This window comes from Octopus sinensis, linkage group LG15 (genome assembly GCF_006345805.1).
Source record: "Octopus sinensis linkage group LG15, ASM634580v1, whole genome shotgun sequence".
Lineage (NCBI taxonomy): Eukaryota > Metazoa > Mollusca > Cephalopoda > Octopoda > Octopodidae > Octopus > Octopus sinensis.
In genome coordinates this window covers 56,193,545-56,215,981 of record NC_043011.1, presented here as the reverse complement: position 1 = coordinate 56,215,981, position 22,437 = coordinate 56,193,545, and the positions used below count along the sequence as shown (strand labels likewise).

General features: G+C 40.9%; 1 long non-coding RNA gene and 1 pseudogene across 1 annotated transcript; one reads left to right on the top strand and one right to left on the bottom strand.

Annotated features, from left to right (window-relative positions):
• The first annotated feature begins 407 nt into the window (after positions 1–407).
• Positions 408–22,052, top strand: LOC118766375. The gene is made up of 3 exons (XR_005002310.1): positions 408–520; positions 4,780–4,784; positions 22,042–22,052. It is a non-coding gene; the product is annotated as an uncharacterized LOC118766375 (long non-coding RNA).
• On the bottom strand, positions 18,085–18,203 carry LOC115220075 (annotated as a pseudogene).
• Positions 22,053–22,437: the final 385 nt, after the last annotated feature.

Genomic DNA, 22,437 nt, shown 5'->3' with positions numbered 1-22,437 from the left:
ATTGCCTTCAACGTAGATGAAGTGTATTGCAATGTGGAGAAGGAGAATCTCTTGCCAGAGGATTAAAAAGGACGCAGATGAATCCTGATTGGATAAAGATAACATAAGGTATCATTAGATCGATGGGGAATAATGAAGGATACAAGAACCTAGGGGCGATGGGGGAAGATAAGGTAAGAGAAAGAGAGATTAGAGGGGAAATCTCCAAAGAGAATGATTAGGAAGGTGCTCGAAGCAAAACTAAATGGGAAGGAATACTACTATCAAAGCAATGAATACATGAGCCATTCCAGTATTCCAATATTAAGATACTCTTATAGCTTTGTTAAGCTATACGTAAATAAACGAGTGGAGACGAGTATGCATTTACTAAAGGTTTATTACTTCAGGTACAACAGGCCTTAAGTCGTCAGTTATTTTTGTATAGTTCCCTCAGATTCGTTTCACGCATGCTGCTGTCATTCTTCTGTTATCCTTCTCCGCCCGGAAGTCCTTTTCTTTCTTGCTGACCAACTTCCTAGTTAGCCCGCAGCGAAGTATCTACTTACAGTTCGTCTGTCACGAATCCTACCCTATATAGCTCCCCCCACAGAACTGTAGACTGTCACTGGAAACGGGATGGCGTTTTAATTGTCCTGCCCCTGCATGTGGTTACTCGATGGTCTCTGTTTGATAGTTGGGCCACCCGAACGGGGCTGTTAATATCAAGATGGGCTTGTTTCAATCTATCGATGGAGACTGTCTCTTGTCGTCCACCAATTAGGAGTTGGAATGTTTTATCTACCGGATGTATGACTTGATATGGACCATCGTAGGGTGACTGGAGGGGTCTTCGTCATGTGTCACGTCGAACGAATGCAAAGTTAGCTGCGCGGAGGTCATTTGGTACAGATGATCTGGGTGTACCGTGCGTCGACATGAAAACAGGGTGCAACTGGTCCACACTGTCTCTTAGTTGAGCGAGGTACTGTAAGGGGAGCACTGTACACCATTTCCGCGGAGGAAGTGTTGAGATTTTCTTTTGGGGGCAGTGCGGGTTCCCTGCATCACCCATGAGAGTTGGTCAATCCAATTTGGTCCGTTAAGTCTGGTTGCCAATGATTCCTTCAGGCGGCGGTGAATTCTCTCCACTAATCCATTGGCCTGTGGGTGGTAGGCTGTTGTGCGGTTCATTGTGATTCTGAAAAGGTCACACATGTCATTCCACAGCTTTGAGGTGAATCGTGGACCCCGATCAGATGAGATGCTATCTGGGACACCAAAACGGGCGACCCAGTTTGCGATGAAAGTTCGGCTGACTTCTTGTGTTTCTGTACTGCAGAGAGGGTTAGCTTCAGGCCAACGGGTGTAGTGGTCCACCAAGGTCAGTAGGTACAAGCAACCCTGTGAAGGTGGTAGGGGGATTACAAGGTCAATGTTGACATGGCTGAATTGGGCCTGGGGTGGTTCATAGTTGCCGAGGGGTGCTTTGGTGTGTTGATTGACCTTGGCTTGTTGACAGGGGATGCAGGACCTGGTCCAGTCCCTGATTTGCTTGGCCATACCATGCCAGATAAATTTGCTTGACACCAGGGTGTTCAATGGCGGCCGGCCCTGGAGTTTCCCTGGGTCACTGGTGAAGGGGTCCTAAAGCTACATGGTTGTTTACATTCCGTCGCCTTTTTACCAAACTTTGCACGGTAGAAGCACAGGTCATCATGCTTAAACCCACCTAGTCTCGGAGCCGACCCTATTGCGTTGACCAGGACATCACTGGATAAAAAAATTCATGTTGGCTGCCATTGCTAATTGCCGCAGGTCCTTGATTTCGGTCTGAGTTATGAAGGCCTGGACCTGGGGTGGCAGCTTGCGGAGAAATATTTCTTTAAACAAAATGGAAAGTGACTCACCGGGGGGAGCTAATGCCAACATCCTGTCCATCAGTTCCGAAGGCTTGGAATCGCCCAATTCCTCCTCCAGTATCTTGGCTGCTGCTTCTCTTTCACTGCGTCGGAATGTATCCACCAGCCTATCTTTCAATATGGCGTATTTGTTTATTGGTGGGGGACGGATTAAAATGTCCAGCACCCTCGTTGCTGTGTCTTTGTCTAGTGCCGCCACAACGTGCGAGTACTTTGTTTGGTCGGCCGTTATCTTGTTTATATCAAATTGAGCTTCCGCCTGCACGAACCACAGCTCAGCCCTCTTAGACCAGAACTGCGGAAGCCTCAGTGGTGTTTTGTTGCCAGCCATGTTTGTTTCGGTAGCGGAAGCTGTGGTTTATCACGTCAGAGTCACCAGTTATAGCTTTGTTAAGCTATACGTAAATAAACGAGTGGAGACGAGTATGCATTTACTAAAGGTTTATTACTTTAGGTACAATAGGGTTTAAGCCGTCAGTTATTTTTATATAGTTCCCTCAGATTCGTTTCGCGCACAATGTTGTCATTCTTTTGCTATCGTTCTCCGTTCGGAAGTCCTTTTTTCCCTACTGACCAACTTCCTAGCTAGCCCGCAGCGAAATATCTGCCTACAGTTCGTCTGCCACAAATCCTACCCTACAATCTGTCACTTTTCTGAAATGGACAAAGACAGAGGTACAGAAAATCGATAGAAAACCCAAGGAGTTGCTCACAATACACATCATCCTGAAAGTAATACTGATAGACGCCATTTGCTAAAAAATGAAAACGACAGAGGTTTGATGGTCGCGGAATATTTCATTGATACTGCGATATTAGATTTGAAAAATCATGTTATGCATTGTGAAGAAAGAAAAAGTCACTGAAACATAAGGATAGTAAAAGAACTGAAGAGCAAAAGGAAGAACCACGGGAGAAATGGCTGGAAAGGGAAGGAGTTACAGATGAGTACATGCAACAAACTTAGGATGCTGGAAGTAAAGAATGCTGGTTGTGGCCGACAGAAGGAAACCAGAAATGAGAAGCTGAATCGCTAATGATAGCCGCTCGGGAAAAGAAGATGAGCTAGGACAAAAAGAGTTTAAGCGCAGGCATGACTGTGTTGATAAAAGAGAGGATTGAGATCTCGGCGAAGAGTGTGGATTCAAAGAGATAGAAAAGTGGTACAAAGCCGGGATCTTTTCGGTTTGACCGGCAGTTTTTTCTAGCGGTGTCATATGAAATTGTCACCCATAATTATGACCCTAATATCGGTCTATTGCATTTCAATCTGTTTTAGGTTTAGGGGTGTGGGGAAGGGTATCTTTTTTTCTTCACAAATGTAAATAAACCCAATCTGTTTCTTAAACGAGAGACATATTCATACGGCACAGAATATTTTTTACCTCAATGGACGTCATTGATTGGTTGAAATTGCAGAAATTAAAGAAAAAACAACAACAAATATCTTACAAACTATAGAATTTTCTCAATAAAGCCAAGAGAAAAAGATGTTTTATAAACACATTCTACCAGTATACGAAGTTTTAAATTTTTTAGTTACCTAGAAATTATGTTAGAAACTGCCGTTCAAACCGAAAAGATCCCAAAGCCGAGCCTGTGATGGGGAATAATAATTACAGGTTCCGGTGGGATCCCCTCCATAAAGATTAGCTATTCCGCAAGACAACATCCCTACTCCTTAAAGTAACGTGGAATAACTTTACAACAATAATGACAATAAATAAAATAACGTGAAATAAAATAAATAGGAAAAATTATAATAACAAAACCAAATCAAAAATACACCAAAATTTTGTTAGCAGAAGATAAGATCGAAATTTTGAGAAGTCTTGAAGTCTGAGATGAATTTCACTTCGATATATCTCAGTTTATCAGACACCTACACATTTGCTAGGGGCAGAAGGGAGTGAAAAGACAATATATGGTAATTCCCACAGAGAGGAATTTAAGGATATGCAGCTTAATAAATAATTTTCAATGCTGCGGCAATTGGCGTGCAGCGTTGAATAATTTTCAAGAGAATTAGATTCGGGATGCTTAAGTTAATGTGGGTGTAGCAAAAGCAGCGATGTTGGCGTCGATTTGGAGCGATTTACAAAAGCCAAACAAACAAAACCCTCAAGCCTCTCCAAATATAATATAATATATTTTACATACATACATACACATATATAGATATACATGTGTATATGCATGCATAGATGTGTGTGTGTGTGTTGTGTGTGTGTGTGTGTGTACTTATTTATGTACATATGTATGTATGTTGATATCTTTGTATGAGTGTGGGCAGAGGCGCAATGGCCCAGTGGTTAGGCCAGCGGATTCGCGGTCGTAGGACCGCGGTTTCGATTCCCAAACCGGGTGTTGTGAGCGTTTATTGAGCGAAAACACCTGAAGCTCCACGGGGCTCCGGCAGGGAGGGTTGGCGAACCCTGCTGTACTCTTTCACCACAACTTTCTCTCACTCTTTCTTCCTGTTTCTGTTGTACCTGTATTTCGAAGGGCCAGCCTTGTCACACTCCGTGACACGCTGGATCTCCCTGAGAACTACGTTAAGGGTACACATAGCTGTAGAGTGCTCAGCCTCAGCCAATTACACGCTAATTTCACGAGCAGGCTGTTCCGTTAATCGGATCAACTGGAATCCTCGTCGTCGTAAGCGACGGAATGCCACGATATATATATATGTATATATATGAGTGTGTAATGTGTATGTATATTTATTTGACGTGTATGTATTTATGCACACACAGGGTGTTCAGGCTAAACTTGACATTTGGCATAAAAGGAAACGAAAACATAGTATCCCTAAAATAAAAGTATTTTGTAAGATCGTTATTTAAAATAGCGATCTCATCAGGTGTCCGGGTCATAGTGCTAGTGCATGCATATACAGCTGCGTGCATGCGCACATACACGCGAGTAATGTCCAAATCTCTGACCAATCACATACAGCTAGCTGGCATTCAATTGGCGTATCAAGTTTCGGGCACTTTGATTGGGTTTTGGATGGAAAATTCACAAAAAAAGTCACTTCTATTGATTCTTTAATGGCTTTGCATGGTGACTGGGGAAATGTAAAGATGTGCCCGACCACCCTTGGACGGTTTTGAATGACCATAGAAAGTGCGAGCTCTCTAACTGAAAAATTGTTGATTTGTATAAAGGACACACACACACAGACAGACATTTTGTCGTTTATATATATATATATATATATATATTATATATATATATATATATATATATATATATATATTATATATATATATGTATATATATATATAAGTAATACTAAGCAATAAAGGGTTTAGCAACGAATTGCCTTACCACATACCGAATTTAGAAATAGCAGTCAAAGAGTTATAGCTATTTCTTCTACTAAAAAGGGGGAGATCTCAGTAAAAACAGCAATTGGAAGGCAGACACAAACAGGTAAGAGAGGATGAATTGACGGCAATCTATCATACATTTTTAAGTTATCTACGGACGTACGTTTCGAAATCAAGTTTTTAGGAAAGCATAAGAATTAAATATTAAATATTAAATAATTCTATCTTACCGAAACTTCTTTTCTCTTCAGCGTAGAATACTATAATCATAAATGATTATATATTGAATTTTGAGATACTAGAAGGCACCAACACAACTCAGTATCAGAGCGAGCTAGAATCCGCAACTAGTATCACCGAATTCAATTTGTGAATGAAACGATTGTGTCACCAGCCCCTTTTATCTCAGTAGATGACCAGCATCTTGTTTTGGCTACACGCGGGTGGGAAGGGGCTGGTGACACAATCGTTTCATTCACAAATTGAATTCGGTGATACTAGTTGCGGATTCTAGCTCGCTCTGATACTGAGTTGAGTTGGTGCCTTCTAGTATCTCAAAATTCAATATATAATCATTTATGATTATAGTATTCTACGCTGAAGAGAAAAGAAGTTTCGGTAAGATAGAATTATTTAATATTTAATATTTAATTCTTATGCTTTCCTAAAAACTTGATTTCGAACGTACGTCCGTAGATAACTTAAAAATGTATGATAGATTGCCGTCAATTCATCCTCTCTTACCTGTTTGTGTCTGCCTTCCAATTGCTGTTTTTACTGAGATCTCCCCTTTTTAGTAGAAGAAATAGCTATAACTCTTTGACTGCTATTTCTAAATTCGGTATGTGGTAAGGCAATTCGTTGCTAAACCCTTTATTGCTTAGTATTACTTAAATTTTCCTCGAATGAGGCTTTTACATGCCGAAGACTACTTGGTGTAATTGATAATTATTCCAAATTAATTAATTTCACCCTTCATTATTACGGATAACCATATATATATATATATATATATATATATATATATATATATATACATACACACACATACATACATACATACACACACACACACCACACAAACACACACACATATATGTTACTCTACTTCTGGTATTCGCGTACTATTTTTTCCACTTTGTTTCGCATTTATGCACTTACTCTGGTATACACACACACACACATATTTGTACATGTGTGTGTGTGTTGCATACAAATACACACACGTGCATATATATGTCTGCACACACACACACACATATATATATTGAAATATGTGCGTATGTAGATACACACACACACACACGCTCATACACACTCAGCCAGTTCCAATTTATTTCATCATTAAACTGCTCTCCATGACTTCGATAAATTCATTCAATGGTGAGTTGCACAAAAGATTCTGCATTAGAAGTGACCCGCTTCACACGTTTCCTATTGTATGAATCTATGCTTATGTACGGCGACGACTTGCACAGAAGCTATGAAAGCCAATTAAAACTGAATATAACTCTAAAAAAACTCTAAAAAAAAAACCTGTAAATTTTGATTCTTTGTCAAACAATTATAAGCGGTGAACTGGTAAAGTTATTCGAACATCGTCTGAAATACGTTGCGATATTTATTGCCGGTTCGCTGCCTTGAGGTCATTACATAATTATTTCAAATTTTAAGCACAAAGTCAGTCATTTTAGGGGGGGGGGGAGATAAATCGATTATATCGAGCTCAGTGCTTAAGTGCTTCTCATTTTATTGACTCCGAAAGGATGAAAAGCAAAGTCGACTTCGACGGAATTTGAACTCCGAACGTAAAGAGCCAGAAGAAATGCCGCTAAGCATTTTTGTCCGACGCGCTAACGATTCTGCCAACTTCGATTCTGCCAGCTCACAGTCCTGGGGTTGTTAAATAATAAAGCACTAGACTTTATTATTCGGCCGTCGTGGACTGGCGGAATCATTTGAGTGTTGGGTGGGAAGCCATGCGGTACATTTTTCGGCTCTTTGCGTCCTGAGTTCAAATCCTGCAGTGGCCCACATGGGTGCCAGAGTTAATCCATCGAACAGCTTCACACCTCCCCACCGCCATTTGCTCGTTGGCTTTTTCTTTTCTAGCAAAGACAATTCTGTTGTAAGCATTTGGACCAAGTGGGCTGCGGGGATCGGTTTTGCTCCTCACACTCTTCCCAACAACCCGCGTACTCTCACCTGCTGCGCAAATAATACAACTCTTCATTCTTCATGCAATGTTGGCACCTCACCCCAAATCTGCATCGACTCCTTAAATATACATCTCGAGAGTATCCTACGATGGAGTCAGGCCTGTCTTGTTGAAGGACAGGCCAAATACTCAATCACTCGTTCATAACAAAAAACCTTTAGCACAAATTCACAGAATCTGGAAGTTGGGCAAAACCAGAACAATCCTAAAACCCAAGAAAAATCCAAGCGAAGTACTATCATACACATTAATCACTCTCTTACACACATCCTAAAAAGAAATTGTAGAATGGCTAATCATTGGCATTTCTCACACAGCTTCTCCTGATCAGAACGCAATTTCAGGCCTCCACAGTCAACCACCACACTAGTCCCAAGCAGAAAGTACTTGGTGGTTTCAACGAAAAACCCTGCCACGTATACTCTTCGATCATTGGCATCGATAAAGCTTTCAATTCCATTCATTGCCATCCACTCATAGAAAAATACTCAACATAAAATATTCAACAGATTTGGTGCCAGTGAAAGAAGTAACAACAACGGTGTACAGACAAATACATTGGATCCATTATTGACAACCTGGGTCCCTGATATTTCCTCAAAAAACAATAAGGGATCCCACCCAGCACACTACGCATCATAATAGGCTGTGCATTGACCACATCCACAGATCATGCAATGAAACGAAAATATTGATACGAAGGACTAACAAGGCATACAAAGAGCACAGTTTTTGGCCGCTGCAAGCTTTAGCCTCCACACTCCTTCGCATTACATTAAAAGGCATCACCAAACCAGTGGCGTAGCTACAACGTATACCGGTCAGGGTAGCCCTTCAGTTTTCTGTAGCCCTTGACCCCTCCCTTATACAGACTTATACAGCAAACCTAAAAGTGCCGTCCCTATAAAAACGTCGGTCAGGATAGACCGCTTCTCGCCCGGTGTGGACTGCCGGCTCGTCCTCTTCCCCCAGCTACTCTACGGCACAAAACACACATACACAGACATGCAGGAAGTAAATATACACCTTTAATTTTCAAAATGTCTGATCTAAGCCTCTTAATATGTTTCAGCAGTGTAGAATTAACAATGTAATTATTCTTTTTCATTCCAGGTGCCATTATATTAAACATTTGCGAAGTGTTACCATGCCACGCACGAAAAATTCAGAAGAACTGTCAGATTTTCAAAGAGGTCGTATTGTTGGGCAATCTGAGGCTGGTCTTAGCCAGAGAAAAATTGCCGAAAATCTTCAAATTCCTCTTACTACTGTTAATAGAATGATAGTGTAATTCAAAAGCTAAGTAAAAGAATCAACAGATTCTCGTTCCGGCCGACCTGGGCCCTCGAAAAGGAAGCTTCGCTGTTTGAAAAGAATTGTGGAAAACGAACCTCGTTCGAAGGCTTCTGACATTGTAAAGCAGCTAGAAGTTAGTCCAAGAACGTGTGTTACATATCTGCATAAGCTTGGGTATTATGGACGAGCAGCTAGAAGAAAACCTCTTCTTCAACCAATTAATATCAAATAAAAGATTTTGAAAATTAAAGGTGTCTGTTTACTTCCTGCATGTCTGTGTATATGCGACACTCGAGAACACTTTTTTAAGAACATTCTGAAAGCCCTTCCTCTCCTTCTTCATCCAAAAATAGAAAAAAGAAAAATGGAAAGTAAAGAAAGAAACACTGAAATCTCTGCAGCATCAACAGCTTCACTGGCCCCAAACACAATGCCGAGTTGCACAGCACCAACAGTGGAGGCGCAATGGCCCAGTGGTTAGGGCAGCGGACTCGCGGTCGGAGGATCGCGGTTTCGATTCCCAGACCGGGCGTTGTGTGTGTTTATTGAGAGAAAACACCTAAAGCTCCACGAGGCTCCGGCAGGGGGTGGTGGCGACCCCTGTTGTACTCTTTCGCTCCAACTTTCTCTCACTCTTTCTTCCTGTTTCTTGTCCCCGACTTCCTACACAACCGCTGAGCCTGGATGTGCATTCATCCATCCGTCGATGCTCTCGGTGTCGGGGGTTGACCTGCTTTCTCTTCTGCGGGTCTTACGAATAGCAAAGGACCACGTTTCGGACTTCTACCACTAGGGACGAAGACCGCTTCGCTCAACAAACAAACAGTACCAACAAGAAGTGCAGAGAAATACGATTGTCTCTCTTTCTGGCCAAGTCCACCTCGCCCAGCTCTCAGATATAGCTATCACTAGAATCTACAGGCGAATACAAATACACTGAACGGTAGCAAGAATGAAACATGTCCCCAGTGTCATAGGATCTGTGGCTCAACGCATCATCGCTCGGTCGATGACCTGTGTGGCAAATAACGACTGCTCAATCAGAGCCAGCCCAGGGCTATACAACTGCAATGAAATAACTATTTCTTTACTACCCACAAGGGGCTAAATGCAGAGGGGACAAACAAGGACAGACAAAGGGGTTAAGTCGATAACATCGACCCCAGTGCGCAACTGGTACTTAATTTATCGAAAGGATGAAAGGCAAAGTCGACCTCGGCGGAATTTGAACTCAGAACGTAAAGACAGACGAAATACTGCTAAACATTTCGCCCGGCGTGCTAACGTTTCTTATTTCTTTATTGCCCACAAGGGGCTAAACACAGAGGGGACAAACAAGGACAGACAAACGGATTAAGTCGATTACATCGACCCCAGTGCATAACTGGTACTTAATTTATCGACCCCGAAAGGATGAAAGACAAAGTTGACCTCGGCGGAATTTGAACTCAGAACGTAACGGCAGTCGAAACACCGCAAAGCATTTCGCCTGGCGTGCTAACGATTCTGCCAGCTCGCCGCCTTACAGCAATGAAATAGCATCTGCAAAATACCGCAGTATCAAAGGTCATACATCTATGATAAATTACATGGATCTAAAATTTGAATTTATTGATAATCTTGTGTCACCGTATTCAGTCTAAATAGATTGAGAGATGGTTCACTATGTTCTAATCAAGACGCACAGATCACAAATACATTTATAACCTTATCTCAACGTTAACTTTGTCTCTTCGGTATTCTCGAGTTGAAAGCTGTCGTACGCATTCAGATTTAGCCCCGATTAGAATTGCCATAATTTTCTTCACTTACGGGGATTCCGCTTGATTATTCTGATCTAAGAAATGGTTAAAGGTTGTTAATATTTCTAATTATTGTCCAAATCCATTTACGTTTTCATCCCGTGGAAAAGAAAAGACTAAAATAATAAGAGCAGAGTTAAGTTTCACATTGTCTCCAGAGTGTAGATCTAATGACTTAATATAGATTGCTTGGAATCCGCCGGGAGCAGCCGAACATGTGTTCCGTCTTCAGGTAATATTGGCTGACTTTGGCAATTTGAGACAAAAATGATGTGTACAATGCAACACGAAGAAGAGAACTTTAGAAGTAGAGGGAAATTGGAAGGAGAAGAAAAGATAAAAAGGAAACCAAAAAATGAGAAGTCGAAAGGAATATTAAATCGTTCATAATTTATTCATGGGTTTCTCTTGAATGTGTAGGTAATCCATTTTAGTTAGCTTGAGAGGGAGAGAGGGAGAGAGAGAGAGAGAGAAAGAATTAGATAGATAGGTAGATGAATAGATGGATGGATGGTCGGATGGTCGGATGGATATATATATATATATAGAGAGAGAGAGAGAGAGAGATAGATAGATAGATAGATAGATAGATAGATAGATAGATAGATAGATAGATAGATAGATAGATAGATAGATAGACATATAGAAAAGTAGACAGAGATAGAGTGATAGACGGATACATAGCTAGATAGATAGATTGATAGATAGATGATAGATAGGTAAGTCGGTAGGTAAGTAGGTAGATAGAGACAGACAGATAAATAGATAGATAGATAGATAGATAGATAGATAGATAGATAGATAGATAGATAGATAGATAGATAGATAGATAGATAGATAGATAGATAGATAAACAAATAAAAAGATAAGCAAAGGAATACAGAGATACACATAGATAGACAGATAGGTAGGTAGGTAGAAGAGAAAAATACAAGCAATTTCTATGAAAGAGAGAGGGAAGAGGGGGTCGAGAGAGGTGGAGGAAGAAAACCTTGTCAAATTTCGAAGTTGAAGGCAAGATTGTGACATATTACGAGTTGCGTTTTAGCATTTTGACAAAACAATATTCAAAGAATATCCAAACTTCTCATTTGTTCCTTTTTAATTGTGAATATAATAAATTTGGTTTTTTCTACTTCGCAAATGCTCGCCATATTGTCATTGTTGTTGCTATTGTTGTTGTTGTTTGTCATCCAGTGTGATTGGCACAAAGCTTCCACCATTCACCGACTGCTATTATTGTGTAGGTTAAAAAGGAAATCCAGGTCTCTTGGGATATTTTACCAGCGCTAATCAGTTTAAGGGAAACCGAACAAAGCATGCACAGTTGCGATACGACATCTTTTGCTGCCCTATATATATATATACATACATACACACACATATACATACACATGTACATGCATGTATTTATGTGTGTGTATGTGTACGTATATTTATCTATATCTATATTTATAAGTATGTGTGTATATATATATATATATATATATACGTATACATATATACACCTACATATATACATATATACATATGTATACATACATACATACATATATATATATACATATATATATAATATATATATATATATATTATATATATATATATATATATATATATATATACGCATATATATATATAATATATATATATACACGCATATATATATATATCTATATTGATAGATGTTTACACACAGATGCACACAAAAGCATGCATATGCACACACACACACACACATACATGCACATACATACACACACGCGCGCGCGTGCGTTTTCTTTCCAATAAGCTTCTTTCCAATATTATCACCAACGACGACTCCAAGACATCAGGCACCGATGTATTCAGTTCCATAAATTTAGAGATTAAAGGCACAGCCACCGATCTTCAAACGGAAGACAGAGTTGAATATTTGCTGCCACCCACGCCTTTCGTCAACTTCAAGGATTATAAACCTCACTTTCTTATAATAACTCTGAATACAGATTTTGTTAATCCGGCCAAAACCTGCACAGGAAGAGTTAATGAGCACATTTTAGGGTCTAACATATAAAACGAAGCTTAAAAACACACGTTAAGCAATCATCTGATGAGGCCCCAGAACACTGAGTGGTTCAATAATATATGTGACAGACATGTGGAAGCACTCCGTCGGTTACGACGACGACGAGGGTTCCGGTTGATCCGATCAACGGAACAGCCTGCTCGTGAAATTAACGCGTAAGTGGCTGAGCACTCCACAGACACGTGTACCCTTAACGTAATTCTCGGGGATATTCAGCATGACACAGAGAGTGACAAGGCCGGCCCTTTGAAATACAGGTACAACAGAAACAGGAAGTAAGAGTGAGAGAAAGTTGTGTGAAAGAGTACAGCAGGGATCACCACCATCCCTGCCGGAGCCTCGTGGAGTTTTTTTTAGGTGTTTTCGCTCTATAAACACTCACAACGCCCGGTCTGGGAATCGAAACCGTGATCCTACGACTGATGTGACAGACATAGATGTAGGTTTACTGAATTTGATATCATGAGCCACACCCCCGCTCCGACCCCTCTCCCGTCTATCACTAACAAAACGTTCAAGACAGCAATTTGGCGGGTTCGTTAGAATGTAAGGTTCCGATTTAATCTTAAATTGCTTTCACATGGGGACTTTACATAAAAACAAATATTAATGCATACAAACACATATTTATACATGGTGGCTGCCCCCCTCGTTATCGAGTATGGCCATTGCACGAAGCTTAATCAATGTTGTTATCGTGCAATGCCTGTGCAAGAAGATTATTTTTAAAGTGAGGAAAGGCTGTGCACTGAGTCAATCCCACTCACTAAGCAACAGCAGCCATAATCCGAAAAGAAGAACAAGTCAACATCATCGGTAAGCCGCGGATTTTATGTCGGAGTTATCCCAGTTACCTGAGTTACCTTCTCCTAGAAGGATGCCCTAACAAAGGCTAGGAGTCCTTCACTCCCAATGGTTTAACCGCGTGATCAGGTATTCAGCCCGATTATTTCTATGTCCCCGCGCATGATACAGCCTTAAGACATTTATTGGATGGTCGTTGACTCTCAAGAGTTCCTCCGCCCTTTGTCAGGTTTTGTTTTTCATCCCGCAGGGCGTCCAATAAACACCCTCCTCACCAAGCAAGCTTGGTGGGGTTGCCGGTTTAGTCGCCGACGACCTGACCATGCAACAGGTTGTACTGGGTTACATGTTACCAGTAACATACATACATACATACATACATACATACATACATACATACATACATACATACATACATACATATGCATGTATGCATGTATGTATGTATCTTCCTATGATGCTGACATGCAGTGTCTGTGCAAGACCCTGCCTCATTAAAGCTGGACTCAAGAGCCATCTTCGTAGTCATAAAGCGAGACAGATGAGTGACAACCTGGCCACTGGTGGTGGTGTTACACACCATACTAATCATATCTGCCAGGCATGTGGAAGAGAGTGTAATTCGGCAGGAGGACTTAAACGACATGCAAAGGTACATGAAGCCCAGTTACAACTACAGCCGGCTATTGCCGGTAAAGGTTTTAGTTGCCGATTCTGTACAAGACATTGTTGATCTTTAGCTGGGCTAAAAAGTCACATTCGATCACAGCACCAGTAACAGTTAAGCTTCGTGCAATGGCCATACTCAATAACGAGGGGGCAGCCATCATGTATGTATGTACAAGAATTTGCTTGAAAGAACAAAAAAAAAAGAAAATAGAGAAAGCTTCTAACAATGCAGAAAGTTTTACAAAATCCTTTATATTTCCGGCGCAAAGGCCCCTCCTTTCCTCAGAAAGAAACGGCCTAAGAAATGTCTAGTTACATCGATTTCATTATTTTATTTAAACTGCTTGGTGTTTTGGGTTAGCAGTAAACTGACCTTTGCGAATGGGTGTCTCGTTTTTTATTTTTTCATTTTCTTTTTAATATTATCCAATCTGCTCATCTCTTTTTGAGATGGTAAGGTGCAGCCGAAGGGAGGGTTGGCTGTTATTTTTATCCTATCCAACAACAACATAGACGCAATTTTGTCGACTCATTGTTCACTGCAGGCGGCTGGCGGTTTATTCCTAATAAAATTGTTTTCATTTTATATTTTAGTTTATTGCAAACTCAAAACGATTGCGATTACGTTTGAACCAGAAGTCTTCAAAGAATTTAAGAAAAAAAAAAGGAAAAAAAAAGAGATAAAATGGAAAACAAGATTTTTTTGTTGTTTTTGCCGAGAAAAGTTGATTTGGAAATTTAATTTTAAAATTGAAATAGAAAAAAACAACAAAAAGTGTTTTATTCTTTGGAGTTAATTTTATTGTCTTTCGATTTCATTTATAATTTTTGAAATTTACTGTAAATATTCCGATTCGTAATAGAATTATTTGTTTTCACAGCATATATATACACACACACACACCACATACATATATATAAGAGCAAATACTAAAAATTAAATAAAAACAAAACAGATCATTAAAAAATACCAAAAATACAAAGGATGTTCACAGTGAATACACACGCACATACATAGATATGGCAACACATGGAGTATTGAATATATTTACACACACACTCGCACACACATACACACACACACACATACACACACACACACACACGAATACACACACACGCATACACACAGACACACGAATACACACACACTCGTACACACACACACACGCATACACACAGACACACGAATACACACACACACGCGCGCACACACACAGACACACACACACACACACACACACACACGCATACACACACACACACACTCGCACACACACACACGCATACACATGCACGTACGCACAAACCTACACAAATGGCTACAGGTTTTAAGCGAACAACTACACGATGAAGTAAGAAGAAAATTTACTCGATTATGGCGGTGCTCCAGCATGACCACAGCCTCTGGCTGGAACCAATAATAATCGAACGAAATAATAATCAACTGTGACTTATTTCCAAAACACAGTTCAGAATTTCAAAGCAAAACGCGCGAAGGCAACACTTTTTTGATTTCTCCGCGGCGATGTCCTTGCTCCATTGAACTGGAAATATTCTGGAGAAGATTGCCCACATGATGTTTAAAATAGTGAAGGATCATCCATTTTATAATCCACAACTGGCAACGGAGACTCTGCAAATTCCTCAAACCACGTTTAATTTTCCAAGTTGAAGTGAAATATGATTGGTGTCCGGTATAACTCTGATAATGTTGTTTAGTCCCTGGTCAACCTTGGTGGATCAGAACCGTGACTTTTCAAAAATGCCCATCCCTCCGATTTCTGGATCAGTGATTCTATTGTCCAGTGTATTTTTTATCGTTGTTATTGTTTAACCCCAGGTTTGTCCAGTGTTGCCAGTCTATGATCAAAGACGTTCCAACCCGAGAGAATATCTGAGTGCGTCACGGCTGAAAAGAAAAAAAAAAACGACCTTTATCTTTTACTTGTTTCGGTAATTGAACTGCGGTCATGCTGGATCAAACAAATAGACCCCCCCCCCCAGTACTTATTTTTGTATCGGTCTCTATTTGCCGGACGGCAAAAGTTAAAAAAAAATTCCACTTTGAAGTGGACATTTTTTTACAATTTTCCATGCAAAGTTTGCCGTGTTTTTTTGAAACTTGATCTCCAGTGAAGAGTAAAGTTAAAGAAAGAGAGAGGACGGGGGTGACCCATGTTGTTTGATAAAAAGAGCTCTATGCTGTCGCTTGACTTACTTAAAATAACAACCAAATCTGTCTCAAATCACGCCTCACAGAATTAGAAAAAGACATCATGGATAATGTGGTTCTGGGTGTTTTGCGCATAGGAAAAAAAAAACGGGGTGATCACGGCTGGAATACTTTTGATCATAGGTCTGCCCGATCAAGACTAACATGGGTCTAAACTACAACAATATAACAGGCCTTTCTCCCCCTCCCTCTTTATCTACCCCTATCTGCTACTCTCCTAACTTCCCTCCAACTATCTTTTCCCTCGCCTTTCTTTCTCTCTGATGAAGGATATCTGGCCGAAACGTTACACTTCTCTTTCTCACTGCAAAACAATCTGGTGCTACCCTCTCTCAATCCAGCGGTGACATTCTGGATATGCAACTGGATCATGAGTGAAGGAATCAAAAGGGAATCTGTGTCTGATCGCAACCACATGAAACAATCAGCGAAAGAATGGTACATAGTACCAAGTGCCATAATCGCTCGCAAGGAACGGTCATTAGATGTACTGCAGTGTTGTCACTGACATGACCCTGGTCACTTCCGATCGAGTGGATCACCAAGAATGAAATAAATTCCACTCCAACCATCTTTTTTTCTTCTTTTATCAGACACAATGTCTAAAATTACAGCACCCAATTGAAATAGTAGAATGCCAGAAATCTAACTAATTACCATATTTGATGGAATACAAGACACACTTTGTTACGTTTATATATTTGTTTTGCAAGATTCTTTTATGTGAAATCGTGTGTTGAAACAGATATTGTTGTATTTAGGAATGGTCATTTTGCCAGTTTAGCCAATAAAGACACACGCACTATATATTTGGTGTTACTTTGCTCCAGCGTTATTCATTTTTTACATTAATCTTAATCTTATTTCAGCCAGAGTTCTTTCGTCACACTCCTGATTAAGATTAATGTAAAAAATAAATAACGCTGAAGCAAAGTAACACCAAATATATAGTGCGTATGTTTTTTATTGGCTAAATAGGAAAAATGATCATTCCTAAATACAACAAAGACACACTTTTTTCCTTCAAAATGTCCCCCAAAACTTAATTCTAGGTTCTATATGCGATGTTGGGTTTATATTTCATGCTTTATTGCGCTGAATATTTTCTTTCTGAATGTGCGCCACTGAAATTAGGGAGCCCCTAATATGTTCACGCGTCTTGTATGACATCGAATACTGTAACAATTTACGTTGGCAAAATGGTGTGTAAAAAAATTTGAGAAAATAGAATAAAATAATTTGTTTTAAAGGAGAGGGATAGGCCTGGGGTTTCGTCAGGGCTCTTCGTGACATAAATATCATTTACTCTGGTTTACCAGAAACGTCAGATGTCTCTTCTTCACAGCAAACAAACTTACGCCATTTTGTGAACATTTTGTTACATGATCCAATGATTGGCCTTTTAAGATGAAAGGTGTGATTTGAAGAAGGCGCAGCAGTTATTTCTAGCAGCTCGAGAGATCATGTCGAAGACCCTTGCCCTTCTTTGGATTTGTTGGCGCTCAGTTTATTTTGGTTGTAAATTTATTTCGTTACTACCTACAAGGGGCTAAACACAGAGGGGACAAACAAGGATAGACGAACGGATTAAGTCGATTATATCGACCCCAGTGCGTAACTGGTACTTATTTAATCGACCCCGAAAGGATGAAAGTCAAAGTAGACCTTGGCGGAATTTGAACTCAGAACGTAGCGGCAGACGAAATACCATAAAGCATTTCGCCCGGCGTGCTAACGGTTCTGCCAGCCCGCCGCCTTTTACAGCACCTGGGTTTCCCAAGCGGTCGCCCATCTAAGTACTAACTAGGCTCGACTTTGCTTAACTTCGGTGATCGGACGAGAACCGGTGTTTTCAAAGTGATATGACCAAAGTGATAGGCGCAGGAGTGGCTGTGTGGTAAGTGGCTTGCTAACCAACCACATGGTTCCGGGTTCAGTCCCACTGCGTGGCATCTTGGGCAAGTGTCTTCTGCTATAGCCCCGGGCCGGCCAATGCCTTGTGAGTGGATTTGGTAGACGGAAACTGAAAGAAGCCTGTCGTATATATGTATATATATATATGTGTGTGTATATGTTTGTGTGTCTGTGTTTGTCCCCCTAACATTGCTTGACAACCGATGCTGGCTGGTATATTTACGTCCCCGTAACTTAGCGGTTCGGCAAAAGAGACCGATAGAATAAGTACTGGGCTTACAAAGAATAAGTCCCGGGGTCGATTTGCTCGATTAAAGGCGGTGCTCCAGCATGGCCGCAGTCAAATGACTGAAACAAGCAAAAGAGTAAAAGAGTAAAAAGAGTATGTCTGTTCCGTTGCAATTTCAGATTCCTTCTACTAAACTCTTCGATAGTTCAGCGCGTTTGATATAAATGTGTGTATGTGTGTGTGTGTGAATATATGTGGGGCGCGTTGTGCGAGTGTGTGCATGTGTTAGTGTGTGTGCATGTGAGATTTTCTTCCCTATTTTACTCTCTTTCTCCTTTCCGCCATTTGTCCCTCTCCCCACTTCCTGGTGTCCCCTCTTCTTTTCTTATCCATCCCTGTGTCACCCCCTACTCCTGCCAATTTGCACTCTACCCCATCTGTCACAATTCTGTCTTTCACCCTCTCCACCTTTCCTGAAGCCGTCCTGCTGATTTGAATATCTCTTTGAAAATCAAAGAGAAACAGGATAATTATGGAGAACTGCATTGGAACCTCCAGCTTCTTTATATCCAGATTACAAATTTACATTTATACCAGTAATAATCGGGGCACTTGGTTTTGTGAGTAAATGGCTGCAGCGACAGTCTGGATGAGGCGGGCTTTGCAAGAAAAGAAACCAATCAACTAATTTGCCCATTACATACACAATCTGTAAGCGGAACAGTAAAAATATGCAAGACATTTTAAAAGTTTAAAATGTGAAATCGTTTTTGTTATTTACATTCTTCCAACGATTGAACTTTGTTTCTTTGTTAGAAAGCAACTCCAGCCTTAGAGGAAGAATTTAAATAATTGTAAATAGAACACACACACACACACGTCGAGCCTTTTCAATTTCTGTTGACCAAATCCAATCATGTGTGTGTGTGCATGTGTGCGTATGTGAGTGTGTATGTGTGTTTGTGTTTCTGGTGTGTTTATATAGAATCTCTCTCTCTCCCTTCCCCTGTCGCTCTCTCTCCTCTCTCTCTCTCTTTCTCCCTCTGTCTTTCTCTCCCTTCCCCTGTCGCGCGCTCTCTCCCTTCCCCTGTCGCGCTCTCTCCCTCTCTCTCTCTTTCTCCCTCTGTCTTTCTCTCTCTTCCTCTGTCGCGCGCGCTCTCTCCCTTCCCCTGTCGCTTTCTCTCCCTCTCTCTCTCTCTCTTTCTCCCTCTGTCTTTCTCTCCCTTCCCTTGTCGCGCACGCTCTCTCCCTTCCCCTGTCGCGTTCTCTCCCTCTCTCTCTCTTTCTCCCTCTGTCTTTCTCTCTCTTCCTTTGTCGCGCGCTCTCCCCCCTCTCTCTCTCTTTCTCCCTCTGTCTTTCTCTCTCTGTCTTTCTCTCTCTCTCCCTCCTTCTCTCCCCACTGTTGTTTAAAATCTAAAAGCAACAAGCAAATGAGATAACTCTAATAAGACGAGTTTATCGAAATTTTCTGAACAATCTCGAGCGAACACAACTGAAGTGGATTCGGTCTTCACTGTCAACAAGTGGACACAATTCAATCAATTAACTATGTTTAGTCAACTTTAGGTCGAGCAAAGACTGCCCAGTCTTCGCCGGATCACTACTGTTATTAGCCAGATCAACCCATGTCTGAAGAATACGCCAATTAGAATATTGGCGAGTCGCTGTTTAAAAGCAGTCGAAGACCATTTCAAGTAATTACGGCTGTCGATTTGAGTTTTGTGGAATCTCAAGCAAAACATAAACGTGACATTGATTTTAAAAGCGAACATTCCAGATTGGCGAATCGTGCCGGTTAATAGAATCTCCGGCACGAACTACTAAAACGCAGATGATGATGTTCGCTTGTAGCTGTTATAGAGCTTCTTTAACTATGTCTGCGTTTATATTCAATTGGGCGTGTGGTTAAGAAGCTCCCTTTGTAACCACGAGGTTTCGGGATCAGTCCTACTGCGCGGCATCTTGGGCAAGTGTCTTCTACGATTGCTCTGGGCTGATCAATGCTTTGTAAGTGAATTTGGTAGACGGAAGTTATGCGGAAGTCCAGTGTGTGTGTTTGCGTGTGTGTATATTTGTCCCTCAGGCCCGCTTGATAACCTATTTCTTTACTACCCACAAGGGGCTAAACACAGAGGGGACAAACAAGGACACACACACGGATTAAGCCGATTATATCGACCCCAGTGCGTAACTGGTACTTATTTAATCGACCCCGAAAGGATGAGAGACGAAATACCGCTCAGCATTTCGCTCGGCGTGCTAACGTTTCTGCCAGCTCACCATCTTACTTGATAACCGGTGGTGGTTTTTTTACGTCCTCGCAATTTCGCAGCTCTGTAAAAGAAAACATCGATAGAATAAGTCTCAGACTTTAAAAGATAAGTACTGTGGTGAGGGGTGGGGCCATTAGTTCTACCAAAATCCTTCAAGGCAGTGTCCCAGCATGGCTGCCGTCCAATAACTGAAACAAGGAGTAAAAGATAAAAGGATACACGCAAATGTATTCTTTGAACAAGAGATAATGCTTGAATTATTATTTCTCTTCTTGATAGAAAGTCATCCGTGGATAATAGAGAAGAAGGCTTGATTGGAACGACTCGAGTTTGCTTTGGCCATTGCAAAGGTCCCTTCCACACTTTTTGATCGGTTTCGTATTTTCATGTTTTCCCAGTGTCTGTTCGTCCGTTGATTAATCTTCAGGAGGTTATCCAAAGAAAAAAAAATTAATTCCCATGTGATCTGTAGTCTTCCCATCCTCTACTCCCCACCCCTGTCGATCGGGGGGGGTGTTGCCTTCCTTGCCTGCCAGCGGGGTGCGTCATTCGATGGCTAAAAGGTTGTAAAGCGCGTTGTGGTCAGCGATGTGCAACATCTAATAGTCTGGTCTGTCACGTGATCATGCGATATCTGTCTATCTATCTATCTATCTATCTATCTATCTATCTATCTATCTATCTATCTATCTATCTGTTTCTCTATATCTATGTATCTATCTGTCTGTCTCTCTATATCTGTATCTATCTATCTGTCTGTCTCTCTATATCTATCTATCTGTCTCTCTATATCTATGTATCTATCTATCTGTCTCTCTATATGTATGTATGTATGTATGTATGTATGTATGTATGTATGTATGTATGTATGTATGTATCTATCTATCTGTCTATCTATCTATCTATCTATCTATCTATCTATCTATCTATCTATCTATCTATCTATCTATCTATCTATCTATCTATCTATCTGTCTCTCTATATCTATCTGTCTGTCTGTCTATATCTGTCTGTCTGTCTGTCTGTCTGTCTGTCTGTCTGTCTGTCTTTCACTTGTTTCAGTCACTGAAGGGTTTAGTCGAACGAACCAACCCCTGTTCATATATTTTTCAAGTCGGGTACTTATTCTATCAGTCTCTTTTTGCCGAACCGTGGATTCGTGGAGACGTAAACAAACCAACACCGGTTGTCAAGCGGTGTAGAGGAGACAAGCATAAGACACGCATGCACGCACATACGCACACACACATATGACGGGCTTCCACACAGTTTTCATCAACCAACTTCACTCACAAGGCATTGGTTGGGCCAGGGCTATAATAGAAGACATTTGCCCAAGATGCCGTGCAGCGGAACTGAGATCGAATCCACGTAGTTGCAGATCGAACTTCTTTGTATATACCTACTATTTATATTACAGACCCCGGGGGGGATGAAATGCATATTCAACGTCAATCAGGATTGAGCTCAGAATGTAGATAATGGATGACAGACGAAACTCTGACAGAACCAAGAAAATCATCTTCGTATTGATATTTTCCATTGATGATGTTATTTGTCGGTCGGAACTCGTGACAGATCTCTCGCCTCCGTCCCCACTTCCCCTGGAGACAGGAGATGCGATTTGAACTCAGAATGCACAGAATCAGATCACATACCGCAAAGCATTTTGATCCATTCTCTTACAGTTTT